This window comes from Taudactylus pleione, unplaced genomic scaffold (genome assembly GCF_031769625.1).
Source record: "Taudactylus pleione unplaced genomic scaffold, aTauple2 ptg000055l, whole genome shotgun sequence".
NCBI classification, from domain to species: Eukaryota; Metazoa; Chordata; class Amphibia; order Anura; family Myobatrachidae; genus Taudactylus; species Taudactylus pleione.
In genome coordinates, this window is record NW_028284457.1 from 222,944 (window position 1) to 237,050 (window position 14,107).

Consider the following 14,107-nt stretch of genomic DNA (forward strand, 5'->3'; position numbering starts at 1 on the left):
GCCCACATACATCTATCCTCTGTGCGCTACAAGTCGAGCCACACAACGCGGGAGCTCAGTGTGACTCAGTCGGTAATGACTAAGCATCTTTTCGTGCGTCTTTTTTATATTCAAATGCATCTTATTCGCACAACGATGCGAATAGATAGCGCAAGCAGCTTCTGCTTACTAAAATGATATGCAGAATGCCTATATTCTGTGAGCGAGTGCAAAATGCTACGTTCGTGTCAGCGGCTGTTACACTGTAATGTAGTGTTAAGCATGCAGATACACCCGCACTCGCTATCAGAACATAGGCATGCCGCATATAATTTTAATAAGCAGAAGCTGCTTGTGCTAGCTATTTGCACCGTTGTGCGAATAAGATGCATTTGGTGGTAATAAGACGCATGAAAAGACGCTTGGAGCTACTTACACTTTACGGCATGGCGCAACTAGAAGGGCTGTTTAACGCACCAGGAGTCTAGATGTATGTATAAGCAATATAATGCAGGACAGAAGTAAACTTTAGTACAGTGAGGATAAAGTCCACTACAATGAGCACGAGAGATATGCTCAGGGAACTTGCTAGTAGATGAGGTTACTGTAAGCAAAATATTTGGCACTGAAAGTATTTAATACTATGAAAGTATTTTTAATGCCCAGGAGACTTCAGAATACAATTAGGCTGGAATCACAGAATAACACGGAGAGACAGTAGACAAACTGTATGTTGCAGCCAGAGTGGGACTGATGACTTTATTCGGAATGGGACCCAAGGTAACAGCAGAGTAGCCGGAGTGGAACCGGTGAGAGTGGTAGTCAGACAGAATGGAACCATAGACTTGGGCCAGAGGTGAACCGGTGAGAGTACCAACCAGCTGAACTGGACCGCAAGATTGGACCGAAGAGCAGCAGCCAGCCGGAGTGGGTCCAGAGATAGCAGCAGTCAGCTGGAGTGGAAACGCAGGCTTGAGCCAGAATGGGACTGGTGAGAGTATCAGCAATTAAGCGGACAGAGGCCAGTGCTGGAACACAGGTTGGTAGGTGCAGGCTGGAAGCAGCATACAGTGCAGTACTGCTGAGTGGATAGAATTGACTCAGGTAGCAGCTTGCAGGACTCCAGTAGCGCAGGTTCAGGCAGTGGATTGGAGTACTTTTCAATAGGGAGTGAGATTACTGGAAAGTAAAGAACCGACAAGGTGCTACTGTCAGGTGCAGGCTTAAATAGGGTGCTCTTGTCAGGGAGAGGATGGTCATGTGAGCGCAGGAGATATTTCTTTCCAAGGCAGCGTGTATATTTCTTTCCAAGGCAGCGTAACCTAGAAGGAGTAATGATTTTGGAAGCTATTGACTCACAGTGGAGCCCATTACACATAAACACATAAACTCTTGGTGGTATATTTACTAAAGTGTGGGTTTAGAGAAGTGGAGGTTGTGCCCATAGCAACCAGCCAGATTCTAGTTGTCATTTACTCTAGCACATTCTAAAATATAATGGCTAGAATCTGATTGATTGCTATGAGCAACACCAGGGTACCACAATAGTTATTGCATCACTTGATGACAATCGATCTGCAGATATCTTTCCTTTACTGATTATCTATCCACACCCTCAGCAACAGGATCAGAGGTTGCAGTGCCAACATCATACAATGACTTTGCAACTTCTGATACAGAAGAGACCATATTTAAAAGATACTTCTAAAAAAAAGATCGTTGGCAGCTGTAGAGAGGTGAGCACAAAGTAGCTAATGCAGAGTTAGAAGTAAAATGGGTGTAAAGTACTCAAATAAAATGTGTTCTGGAAAAATGGCGTATATTCACACATGTGCTTAGCTATTTACTGTACATCTTGAGATGCACGTTCCCTCCGTATTGAGTCTGGTTTACGAGAAGTCGTCATAGTGCACTTGCACCTGTCCTATGTTTAGGTACAACATATATGCCTCCTAAAAGGTGTATATACACTTGGGTGTAGGAGATTCAAATCCTGACAGCGGCAGCCCGGCAAGGGTGAAATCCCGATCATCCCTAAGGTAAGTATCGCTAACCTAATCCCCCCCCTAACCCTAACCCTCCCTTAGGGGTGCCTAACCCTAACCTCCCCCCCCAAGTGCCTAACCCTAATCCCCCCTCTAAATTCCTAAACCCAAGTCCTCCCCCCGGGGGTGCCTAACCCTAACCCTCCCTTCCCCTAGCCTAACCCTAACCTCCCGGGGGGGTACCTAACCCTAATTCCCCCCCGGGAGCCCTAAACCTAACCCCCCCCCCGCGGCTGTCCGCGACCGGCATCACTGCGATCGGGAAGCCGAGCGTCGGTCTTCCGCCGTCTGGTTAATGACAGGTGTCTAGATTTAGACGCCTGTCATTAGTACCACGACAGGATTAGAACGTCTGGAAGCTGGCGGTCGGGATTTGGACCGTCGGCTTCCAAACTACATCCTATACACTTCTGTACTGTTCACTTTATGTTAAAACTTGAAAATGTCACTTCTGAGGTTTGGAATTGGTCAGAACAGGTGTGGGAGGCTGAAGAGAAGACTTGGGAGGCGTGGAAGAAACTGGGTGGAATGAGCCAGGACCTCCTCATGTATTACTGTGAGGAGGTAGATGAACTGTAGTTGATGATGGGCTCGAAGGCGAGGACAGTAATGTAAATGTCTTTATTAAACAGCAAGTTGGAATGAGAACTGGAGATGCTGATATCTGACTGGGACTGATGATGTCAGGATTCCGGAGCCGGTATTTAGACCGCCTGCAACGCTGACTACATCCCATATACGACTATGGGAGATGCGGCAGTCTATTTAGTGGCAGAGGGGTGTCCCAGCCTGTGGAGTAATGGGAGATACGTTTTACATAATAAGTGATTTAATGCTATTAAGTTGAATTTATTTATCAAGTTAAAATGTTCATGCTTGCTGTAAACTGTAGGGGCAACAATGACTATCAGATCTTTGCAAGTTTTTTTATTATTCTTTAAACCTTTAGGTGATGTGTGTAGAGGTGAGGAAATAATATTGGTTTTTAAAAATACTTTAATTAGGTTGTGGGCGGTGCTCACCCTCTAATTTGTGGGGTTTGGGGAGGGGTGAGAAGAACTACAGAGTAGCTGGAACAATTGTTGTAAGGAGCAACTCCAGGTAAGGGAAGGGTGATAGTAAGTGATTTTGCAGCTTTAAAGTAACTGTGGTTACTAAACTACCTCATTGGTGGTCACTTTTGTGATAACCCGATACAGTTCAGGAAGTAAACAAGTAGCTTTCTGTATGAGGTGGTCTTACCTTCAGCAATCTATCTTCTGATCATCTTCTTGTTAACACAGAGAGGAGAGTAATTTGGTTACCACTCAATACATCAGGCCAATTGGTACCATATATATCTGTATTTTTTATTCACAGTAATATTCACCCAAGCAGTAAAACTGCATAATTACAATATCCCACTCAGTACATTACATTTGTAAAGTATATAAGATAAACAATTTAAGATAAAGTAAGTACACGGGACCCGGTGGTGTTTTATTTTATGGGAACTGCACGGACTTCGGAAAAGTCCACCTGTGACTTAAGTGGGTTATATCACAACAATAACATAGAACATTACACTGTAATTAAATGACCTTTAAACAGCAACATATATTTTAGAGAGTCAAACAGCAAATAACTTGGTCGACATCGACCAGGTTGGCCTGCATGCACGGACGATGGTCGATATCAATATCGACCATCCGTGCCTGCTCATCGACCATCGTTTAGTTGTTAGAAGGGGTTAAAAAAAGGACGATATAAACGATATCTTTATCGTTTATATCGTCCTTTTTATCTGACCGTGTGTATGCAGTTATGCACCATATCACTGTGCATGATGTTTGATCCTAATGCTGCATAAATTGTAGAGACTACCTCCCTGTAGGGTTCACTCTGAATATTAGCTGAATCAGTCCTTACTGCAGACTAAATAATGTGACTCTCACACTGACCTTTTTGAATCCAACGGGGATTGTCCTGTGTGTACGTATCAGACTGTCACTACAGGTTATTGCTGTCTCTCCTTAGCTGAATCTGGCTGCAGAGTTAGGCAGCTATTTAACTGAAGACAACCTTAGAGTTGGATGTAGTCTTTTATTTACGTTTAGCTGACTTCTCTCACTCCTTAATATCATTAACTGCGAGCACAAGTACTGTCAGTTTAAAGGCAATCCTAATGGTGGTAGTAAATGCTTAGTCTCTGAAGCTAACATGTGGCTATCCTTTACTAAATGCCACTCTACTGTCTTTCTAGTGAGGGCTCAGGGGAATTATCGTGGTGAGGCCAGAGTACTTGTTCAATTGCTATCTGGTACATGTGTACTTTACGGACTCATTGCAGAGAGAACCCAATTAAGGTTTTAAATGGTACTTGTGTGCTTTACGTACACAAGTACCGAAAGTCGTCCCCACCTAAAGAAGAAAGTTGTCCCCTCACGGGTTGTCCCCACCTAAAGAAGAAAGTTGTCTCATCACGGGCTCGCTGCGTTTGCCACGCTACGGGCTCGGTGGCTCGCTATGCTTTCCACAAGGTTATATCCCCCCTCTATGCAAACTTGGATGGTAGGGAATGACGCTGGACACTGGCTGCTGACGTCAGAGTCCTCTCCGTGAAGAAGCTTTAGACATTACCATGATTGATAATAATGAGTGTAGGACATTTGGGTTCTCTCTGCAATGAGTCCGTAAAGTACACAAGTACCGCTATCTTTGTCTTCTTCTAGATGGAGATCGATAGGTGAGCGATTTTGGGGAGTGTATCAGTCTTTCCTAATCGCATAGTAACACTCATCTCCCACACTGGTTCCAATCTGTAGTTGAGTCCTGTAGCTGCCAGGCCCACCTCCCCGCCTAGTCCCGCCTGTTGCCCACCTCCTGGCTACTGACTGGCACTATGGGGAACACGATGAAAGGCTGGGTCAGCTCTCCTCCATTCTGTCTTGGGTCTGCCTCCAGCAGCTGCCATCAATCAAGCAGTGGAAGTTCCCCGTCATCCAGCCACCGCTGGGAACACAACGCTGACTGGACCTGAGGTGAGTCCTGTCAGCGATATCCTCACCTTACACCAGGCTCCCTTAGGACTCTCTCAGCGGCACCGCCATGATGTCCCTGAGGTACGGGACGCTTAACACAGGAGCTCCGCTTTACTTAACTACCTCAGACGACACCTCAGCGGCACCCACGCGTCGTCCTTATAACAGCTGCGGTCGCGTGCGTGGCTCCTTCCCTCCGACCGCACGCACTTCTCACTCTCCCTGTGTACCGTTGGTCCACTATGGGGACAGTTCCCCCCCCTATGCTACGGCTGCAGTTCCAATGTCCTTAGCCACGTGTTCCCCTCACTGCCTACAGTCCCGTGAGGCATGCTGCTCCATGTTCCTCGTTGATGGGGTTAATGTATATAAATATAACTTAACAACTTCCCTATTTTGGATTTCTTTATAACTTTATCAGCGTAGCGATATTACTAATTGAAACTGGGTAAATATATATAGATCATTTATGAATTGCCATACCATACATATATTCATATAGCATTACTGTGTATTTATTTATTTATTTATTACCAGTTATTTATGTAGCGCACATATATTCCGCAGCTCTTTACAGAGAATATTTGGCCATTCACATCAGTCCCTGCCCCAGTGGAGCTTACAATCTATGGGGCCCATTTATTAAGGATCGCATTTTGCAATGCGATCAGGGCATGCAGTACCGCCTCTGATCGCATTGCAAAATGCGATCATACCGGCCGAATGTATGATCCGGCACATGCAGGGAGACGGGCTCCGAAAAGAGCCCGTCCCTGCGATGTGGCCGGAGCGCATTCCGGGCTACTGCGCATGCGCAGTCCCGAGGACTGCACATGAGCGGCGCCCATTGCCGGCGGAGGGATCTGAAAGATCCCTCCGCCGGCTGAAATGCGGTGAGTGCCCATAGGACACAGCGGCTAACGCTATCTTCAGATAGCGTTAGCTGCTGGGGTCAATATCGGGAATGCTTCGCATTCCCGATATTGATACATTTGGCAGCATCGCATCCCCCATAGAAACCTATGGGGGAGGCGGCTGCCGGCGGCAATGGAGGGATCGCAGCAGGTATCGGAGATACCTGCTGCGGTCCCTCCTTCATACATTCGGGGGATACTAAGTATTTGAGGTAAACCCCCGAAAACACCTCAAATGCACTTTGATAAATGGGCCCCTATATTCCCTATCACATGCTCACACACATACACACTAGGGTTAATTTGTGTTGGGAGCCAATTAACCTATCAGTATATTGTTGGAGTGTGGGAGGTAACCGGAGTACCTGGAGGAAAAACACGCAAGCATAGGGAGAATATACAAACTCCGCACAGGTACATACATAAATTGGACATTGAACACTTTAGGGGTATCACACTTAGGGTCTCATTCAGACCCGGTCGCAAGCGCTGAGCGCTCGCAACCGGGTTGATGTTTACCCACTGGGCATGCGCACATCGGAGCCGTCTGCAAAGTGCGCATGCGCGAGACCCGGCCAGCGACGGGCGCTCCGTTGCTATGAGTCTCGCACCAAAGGGGGCGAGCTGTCATTCAACATCAACATCGTTTGGTAGACGGGCAGGGGGGTTGCCGGCCAAACGGAGGCGTTACCGACGGAACGCTTGCCGTTTGGGGGCTGGCCCAAATGACATCAGCAATTATGTCAGTGGAGAGCTCCCTGCTCGATCAGAGCAGGGAGCTTCCTGGGGCTTGCGCTTGCTAAGACCCAACCTTAGGGTCATGTTTATGTATAAAAGCGTATGTATACACAAATTCAAATATTTAAATTTATTGAACATGTATACATGCATCCATAATCTATGTAGTAACTGTATTCTAATAGGTTAAGTGAATGTGAAAAGTGATCTTTCCAAATGGTACACAGATATAAAGACTTTCCTAATTGTTTGAATTGTTTGTGAACCAGTATTGGGAGGGTCTGGTCCTATAGCTGATTATGTATGAGTCAGCTTATTGTTCTTGGCAGTACAAAATTATTACTTTTCCCTGGAAAACACTGCTGGGATGGACACTATAAGGCTGTTCAGTTGTCTTGAGGGCTTATACAAGACACATTAGAACACACCTCCATATATTACTGTAGGTTGATTGAAAGTAAACACCTGTGTGGTCTGTATATGCTTTGCTATGTTTATTATTACTCAGTGGTAAGGTGACAGAGGTGGTTACAAGCTCCATTAGCCTGTCTCCTCAGTAAGGTCTTCCTTTTATTTTTTACCTTAAAAGAGAAGAAGGCAATCAAATGATTACCAAAGTGGCGCCACCATGGGGTGTATATATCCAATAATATTGTGAGCAGCTGTTAAAAATAGTCAGCAAGTCATAGAAATAGGATAAACAACGTAGGTAAAAACAGTGCTCTACAATAATGACTAAATACATAAATTGTAATCAAGTAAAATTTTATCTCATAGATTCATGAACAAATAGTAACAGCATAAAACACCTGTACATATATGAATAAAAAATAAAAATCACCCAATACACATAAATAAACATTCAGTCCCAAGCAATGGAGCATAACAGGGCTCGACAAATCCCAATCGCCATGGCGACCAAGATTTTAGTCCTGACAACTAGGTTTTACAAAAGCCGAGACAGGTCCAGTACAAGTAAAGCTAATTCAACAAAAAAAAAAAAAAGATGGTTATAGCAGTAGGCGAGGCATGCCTGACACAGTAGGAGGAGTGTGTGCCCACCACATTTAGTAAATGTGGCTCCGTCTCCTCCCTCCTGCAAGGCACCAGAACCTCCTCACTGCAGCGTGTAAGTGGGGGTGGGACAGCCGGACGGAGAGACCGACCGTCTCACGGCCATGCCACCACGCTGTGACTGCCCACCAGAGTGAATGGAGCCCACCCAGCTTGATTGTTGCTGGAGTACTTCTCAGGCTGCAGCATGGTGCCATGGCCGCCGTGGCTCTCCGGACTCACACCCGCGGGATCAACTTAGGGAGTCCATGCGGACCCAGTCCAACGGGGATGAGGGCTCAGAATTTTAAAGCAAGTGGCCGATACCCCTCCTAGCTCGCACAGCACGGGGTAGATAAGCATGCAACCCCTACAGTGCATGCTGTTACTTGTTGTTCCCCTACATGTTTCCTCAGCCTTGTGCATTGACTATAAAGGGAAAGTCCCTATGGTTGTATGGGGGAGCCTGCCATTCGCTCCACTGCAGGTTTGCAAATGGGTGAGTTGTGTAGGGCATTATTATATTGGGTATCCTGTGTGGTGGGTATTAGTTTCAGTACAGGGCTCTGTATTATGTACCACCCATCAGTAACTGCCCACCCATTTATGTGCCACTCGCCAATAACTGCTCCCCTAGCTGTATATGTGCTAGTCACCAATAAATGCCCCTCTGTCCTGTCTTCTGTCAGTGGTGTTATGAACAGTGAGGCCTGGCCTCATTCTGGAGGAGGGAATTACAGTGACCATCTGCCACACACACCTTTGTAATGAGACCTGCCATCCAGCTAACTCAGTGTAATCTCCATATATGTAAAGGACTCTGCAATATTTATCTCATAAAGGAGAGGTCTTAAATGGTCTAGACAATGGGTAGGCAACGTGTGGCACTCCAGCTTATATGGAGCTACACTTCTCAGCGTGCACTAGCAGCCAAATTGTTGCAGATTATACTGGTATGTGTAGTTCTACAGCAGCCAGAGGGCCACACGTTTGCTACCCCTGTCGCTAGTCAGTGCTAGATAGTTCAACCTTTGAAACAGATATGTGCTGTGTGCAGTGTTGTGAAAGGGCTTCACTGAATTTGGGGTATACAGTGTGGCATAATATGATTTGGCAACAGGCATGTGATAGAATCTGATGACCATTGAAGAAGCATGCTTGGTGGTCTGATGGCATGCAGGGAGAGTAAGGGGCATATATTTTAGTCGCGGACGATGGTCTGGCTCCTAAACTTTAAAGATGGCTCCTAGATTTTACAAAAATTTGTCGAGCCCTGGCATAAGCTCATAGGCGAGTCCGTAATTGGATATTTATATTAAACATCATGACTTAGGCCCATATTAATTAACAGGGCCGGACTGGCCATCTGGCAATTCTGGCAAATGCCAGAAGGGCCGATGCCAAGATGGGCCGGTCCGACTGCAGTGCAGAGATGCCCATCCTCCATCCTAATAAGGAACACCACTTGTGAAAAAATCACTCCCAAAATGGCCGCCGCCACATAGTGAAAAATGTAATGTAATGGCCAGAGGGAGAGTTGGGCTCTAGTGTTTGTAAAGCAGCACATTGGTTCCCTGGGAGCTGCACATCACAGGTGTACACCCCCCGTGAACACAAGAGTACCCTCCCCCCCCCGCGAGTGCACCCGATCACAACAGCCCCCCGCCAGTGCCTTCTCCCCCCCTCCCCCATGCGATCACAGGAGCACCCCCTGCCCGATGATAACAGCAGCACAGACCTGCAGGTAGGTGCTACTGGAACCCCTTTGTAAATGAATGGATGTGTGTGGGCACCCTGTTTTTTTAGTTAGTTGAAATACACAATCAATATATTTATACATAGGCTTCTATTTAAAATCATGTAATGCTAAAAATAAATGTTTAGATGGCACTAGACTAGTTAATATAGACATTCTGATATTATAATATTTAAATGCTTTGGTTTTTAATGTTCATATGGCAATATATTCATCTTGTGCACAATAAAATAAATACCTCCAATTATGTCCGGTGACAGGGTGGTACATGGGGTACACCCGTGCCGGGCCCCAAGGTCCTGAGGGGCCCCGCAGTAAAGAGGGCTCAGGGGCACAAACGCTGCTAATAGTGAACAATAAATTGACCACCCCCCACCCCCTCCCGGCGGCCGTTTGTGTATTCTATGAAAGCCAGTGGCCTCATCACTGGGTCCAAACAGAGTGCACCACAGTGTGGTGCTGGCGTATATCGCGTTGTGACGTAGTAACGTCACTCCGCATGACGCTGCATGGCTGCGCCGCTCCTTCCATCCCTCTCCCTGGACTGCCGCTGTTTACCCGCAGAGGAGCAGCAGCGAGGGAGGAAATCAAGCTGACCACCACTGGGCACACACGCAGAGGCCACACTAGTTCAAGCTGTGATGTGCCTGCAGTGCTGCACCTCCGCTGTCCCAGAGGCTGTTTGTGGGGATAAGTGTTACATCCATCACAGGGTATTTCTTTATTTTAAGATTTATATTGGTTACTGACATGAGAGTGAGTGCCCATTTTCCTCATTTTACATATAGCTCCAGTCACCATGACTGAGATAGTGACACCTTTGGTTCTTGATGGTTCAATGTGCACAAACTTTGTTTAAGAAACAAAATTATTAAAAATAAAGTATAAAATTACATATAAGCAAACATATATGAATTTCATGTATGCACACAAACTTTGTTTGAGCCACAAAATTATTGAACATATTGTATAAAATTACCATAAGGCTGTGTGTATAAGGTGTATATGAACCATAAATACATTCTGTGTTAGATTTGGGCCCTATTCCTAAGAAATCTAAATATGATATACAATTATACCACAATACGGAATATTCCGATATCCAAAATACCCTTGGTCCCAAGCATTTGGGATATGGGAGACTCAACCTGTGTGTGTGTGTGTGTGTATATATATATATATATATATATATATATATATATATATATAATGTATGTATATAGTTAAAAAAACAATCCTACAGCCTTATGCACATGTTGAGCTGAAGCATGGAGCTATATGTAATATATATATATATATATATATATATATACAGGAGAGATGTGTGGGATGTGTGGAGGAGGGGTCAAGGGGGGGGGGCAGAGATGTCATTGTAACGGGCCCCAAGATTTCTGTTGCCGGCCCTGCTTCCGATGTTTGGAATGCTTCTTCCATCTATAAAAAAATAAAAGTGCAAGCACTGTTGACTAGAAATAGAGGCGAAAAGACATAGGGGCCTGTTTATTAAAGTTATACTAAAATAAAGTCAAAAAGGGTGTTTTGTGTTTTCACGCCCTTTTGACATTATTGTAGTATTACATGAATGTACTAAAGGGCAATTGAAGTAAAATTCACAAAATTCTACTCCAACCCCTAATTATCACATATATTTAGTAAGCAGGTCACATTTCCCATAATTGTAATGGGAAATGTGTTCTGGACAAAAAGGTAGTAAAAATAAAATGTGAAAAAAATACCTGGGGGACAGTGAGTTCCATGCATTTCTGCAGTGTATTGGATCTCCCTGTATGTATCAAATAATATTTGCGGGACTTTTACCGAAAACAGATGTTTTCAGGGGAAACCCGCAAATATCAAGTATCCCCCGAAAGTACCATGGAGGGACCGCAGCAGATATATCTACATTTCCGATCACAGCCACAACTCCCACATAGGTTGCGAGCATACACTGTGGGGCAGATGTACTAAGCTTTGGAAAGGGATAAAGTGGAGAGTGATAAACCACCAACCAATCAGCTACTAAGTGTCATTTTTCAAACACAGCCTGTAACATGACAGTTAGGAGTACTTGGCTGTTTATCACTTTCCAGAGCTTAGTACATCTCCACAGCGACTGCGAGATACCTGCACTCTGCTCCTGGGGAGGAGACATTTCCCTCTTCCTTCCCAGTGAAGGGAAAAGGAAATGTCTGACAGTTGTCCACGGCTGGGCATAAACTGCCCAATTTGGCCGACCTTTAACTTACAGAATATCGCATCGGATGGCCATGCTGGACAATCCACCATGCCCGACCAATCGATATTTTACCATCGCCCGCGCACGCAGTACAATTATCGGGCGGATATTGGCGTTGAAGCTAGAAAACGTTATCTATGCAAAAGTCATGAGACAGGGTGGCAAACTGTCAAGGTAACAAAAGTTCTGGTGATGGGTTGGAACTGGGATCCAGAAGGATGGGTACAAAGTACCTAAGTCATTTTAGGGGCATGGTAGTATAGTGTTCACTCTAGGTCCGGCAGCAGGCATGGCGCCGGACCTAGTGCTAGGGCACCTCTGCGTGCCCCTTCGGCGCTCGCACGCTTGAATAGGGGATGTGGCCAAAAAGGGGGCATGTCTTTATGATGCATCCCTTTTAGTCACTCGTCACTCCTGGGAGAGTGCCCAGCACTTAAGGACATGCCGGGCAGCCCCCAAGCGATGCGGTCACAGTGAATGGATGGCATCCATTCACAGGCGGTGACCACTGCGCCACCATTTTGACCACCCGCGGGACACTGTGAGGTGGAGACAGAACCCGCAGGCTGTCTCAGCGGGGCGCCGTGCTGAAGGGCAGGGTGCTTTCTGCCATTCCGAAATAGGGCAGGGCGCTGCGCCCCGCTAAAACAGCCTAGCGGGAATGCTAGTAGTATAGGAGAGGTGTAACCAATATCTCCAATATTCAGCAACCACACACAACTCACACCTCTGCTTCACAGCGGCTCACACTATAATCATGCTGTAAATTAGTGGGAGTTGCCATGCCCGCCCATGTAGTCATGCACTCTCACCATACCCGGGCCTGCACAGTGTCTTGGTAGCCCTGCTGGGACCACCACTTACCAAATGTCTAGTTTCATCTATGTATGTAAGGGCCATTAAGGTGTGTGGCATAATGTGTAAGGGACACTACTGTGCAGTGTAATGTGACTAAGGGTCATTATTCTGTGGCATAATTTGAATTGTGGGTACTGTTGTGTGGTCACGCCCTTTCCCAGTGAGATTACAACCTGTTTTTTTTCTGAGCATGCCTATGGCATGCTCTTCCCCTCCTTAAGGTGTGGAGGGGGGCACCAATGCTCTTTGTGTACACAGAGCACCAAATTGTGCGGTTATGACTCTGCTTCGGTGTGTACAGATGTGTCCTCCTCTGTCCTAAAAATTCCTACAGTGAACGCTATCTAATCCTCTAAAACTGCTAAGATAGGGCTTGGTCAATTGGGAAAATGCCTTCCCTTTTTTTTAAGTGTGACCTACACCAATGAAGTGCCAGCTTTACCTAACAGATCCAACCAAATATTCAAATATCTGACTATGGCACATGTTTGAAGCCCCTGCAGGATGCAGTGACGTCACAAGGTGCAGCGGGGTGTCACTTGTCGAGGGGTGACACCAAAATGCAGACTCACCCTCAGTGACAGAAGCTGGGTGCTGCATTTCTAGCATTAAGTGCAGCACTCCTGACACTGACACTGTGAGGGTGCCAGCTGGCCGGCACTGCACACACAGGGCAGTCCGCACCTCCGGCACTCCCCCTTTTACTCCCCCCAAATAATAAGCACAAGGGTTCGGTCCACATGGCCATGCCCCTTCCACGCGTGGCCATGCCCCCTTTTCGGCGGCGCACGGGGCGCGGGACGCCACTGGCAGGATGAGTTCTGTTGTCTGAATTTTAATACAGAGGATGATGTATACTTGTATGTTGTTCTAATATTAATTATATTTGTAAGAGCATAGACTAAGCAGTGGGAGGAGTCAGGAATAGTAATGGGAGGAGTCTATGCCTGGAGCTACATGCTGACACCAAGGTGGGCCTGTGTGTTCTTTAAATGCCAGGGTCTATTTTTAGTCCCAGTCCGGCCCTGTTTATTAATGATCGCTATTGCCATGCAATCTGAGCATGACATTACCGCCTATGATCACACTGCAATATGCGATCATAGCGCCTGGATGTATCATCCGGTACATGCAGAAACACGAACTCCGAAAGGAGCCCATCCCTGCAATGTGCCCGGAGAGCTGTCAGCGCTGCTGCGCTTGCTCAGTCTCGCTGACTGCACATGCACGGCCGCCATTTCCAGGGAGTGAGGGAGTGTTCCGGAGGAACCGTCCGCCGGCTATTTATGTGTGGTGTAGCTTCCATTTGCTACAGCGGCTAACACCATCTTCAGATGATGTTAGCTGTGGGGGCCAATATCCGGAATGCATCGCATTCAGGATATTGGTAAATTTGGCAGCATCGCATCCCTCATAGGTTTCTATGGGGGATATGGCTGCCTGCGGGAATGGAGAGATCACAGCAGGTATCGGAGAAACTTAATATTTGTGGTTCACCCCCTAAAACG

The 14,107-nt window shown here is 46.3% G+C and overlaps 1 protein-coding gene across 1 annotated transcript in view; it reads left to right on the forward strand.

Annotated features, from left to right (window-relative positions):
* TSPAN5 (tetraspanin 5) overlaps positions 1-14,107 on the forward strand; it is a 139,297-nt gene that overhangs the window by 16,861 nt on the left and 108,329 nt on the right. The window lies entirely within an intron of this gene.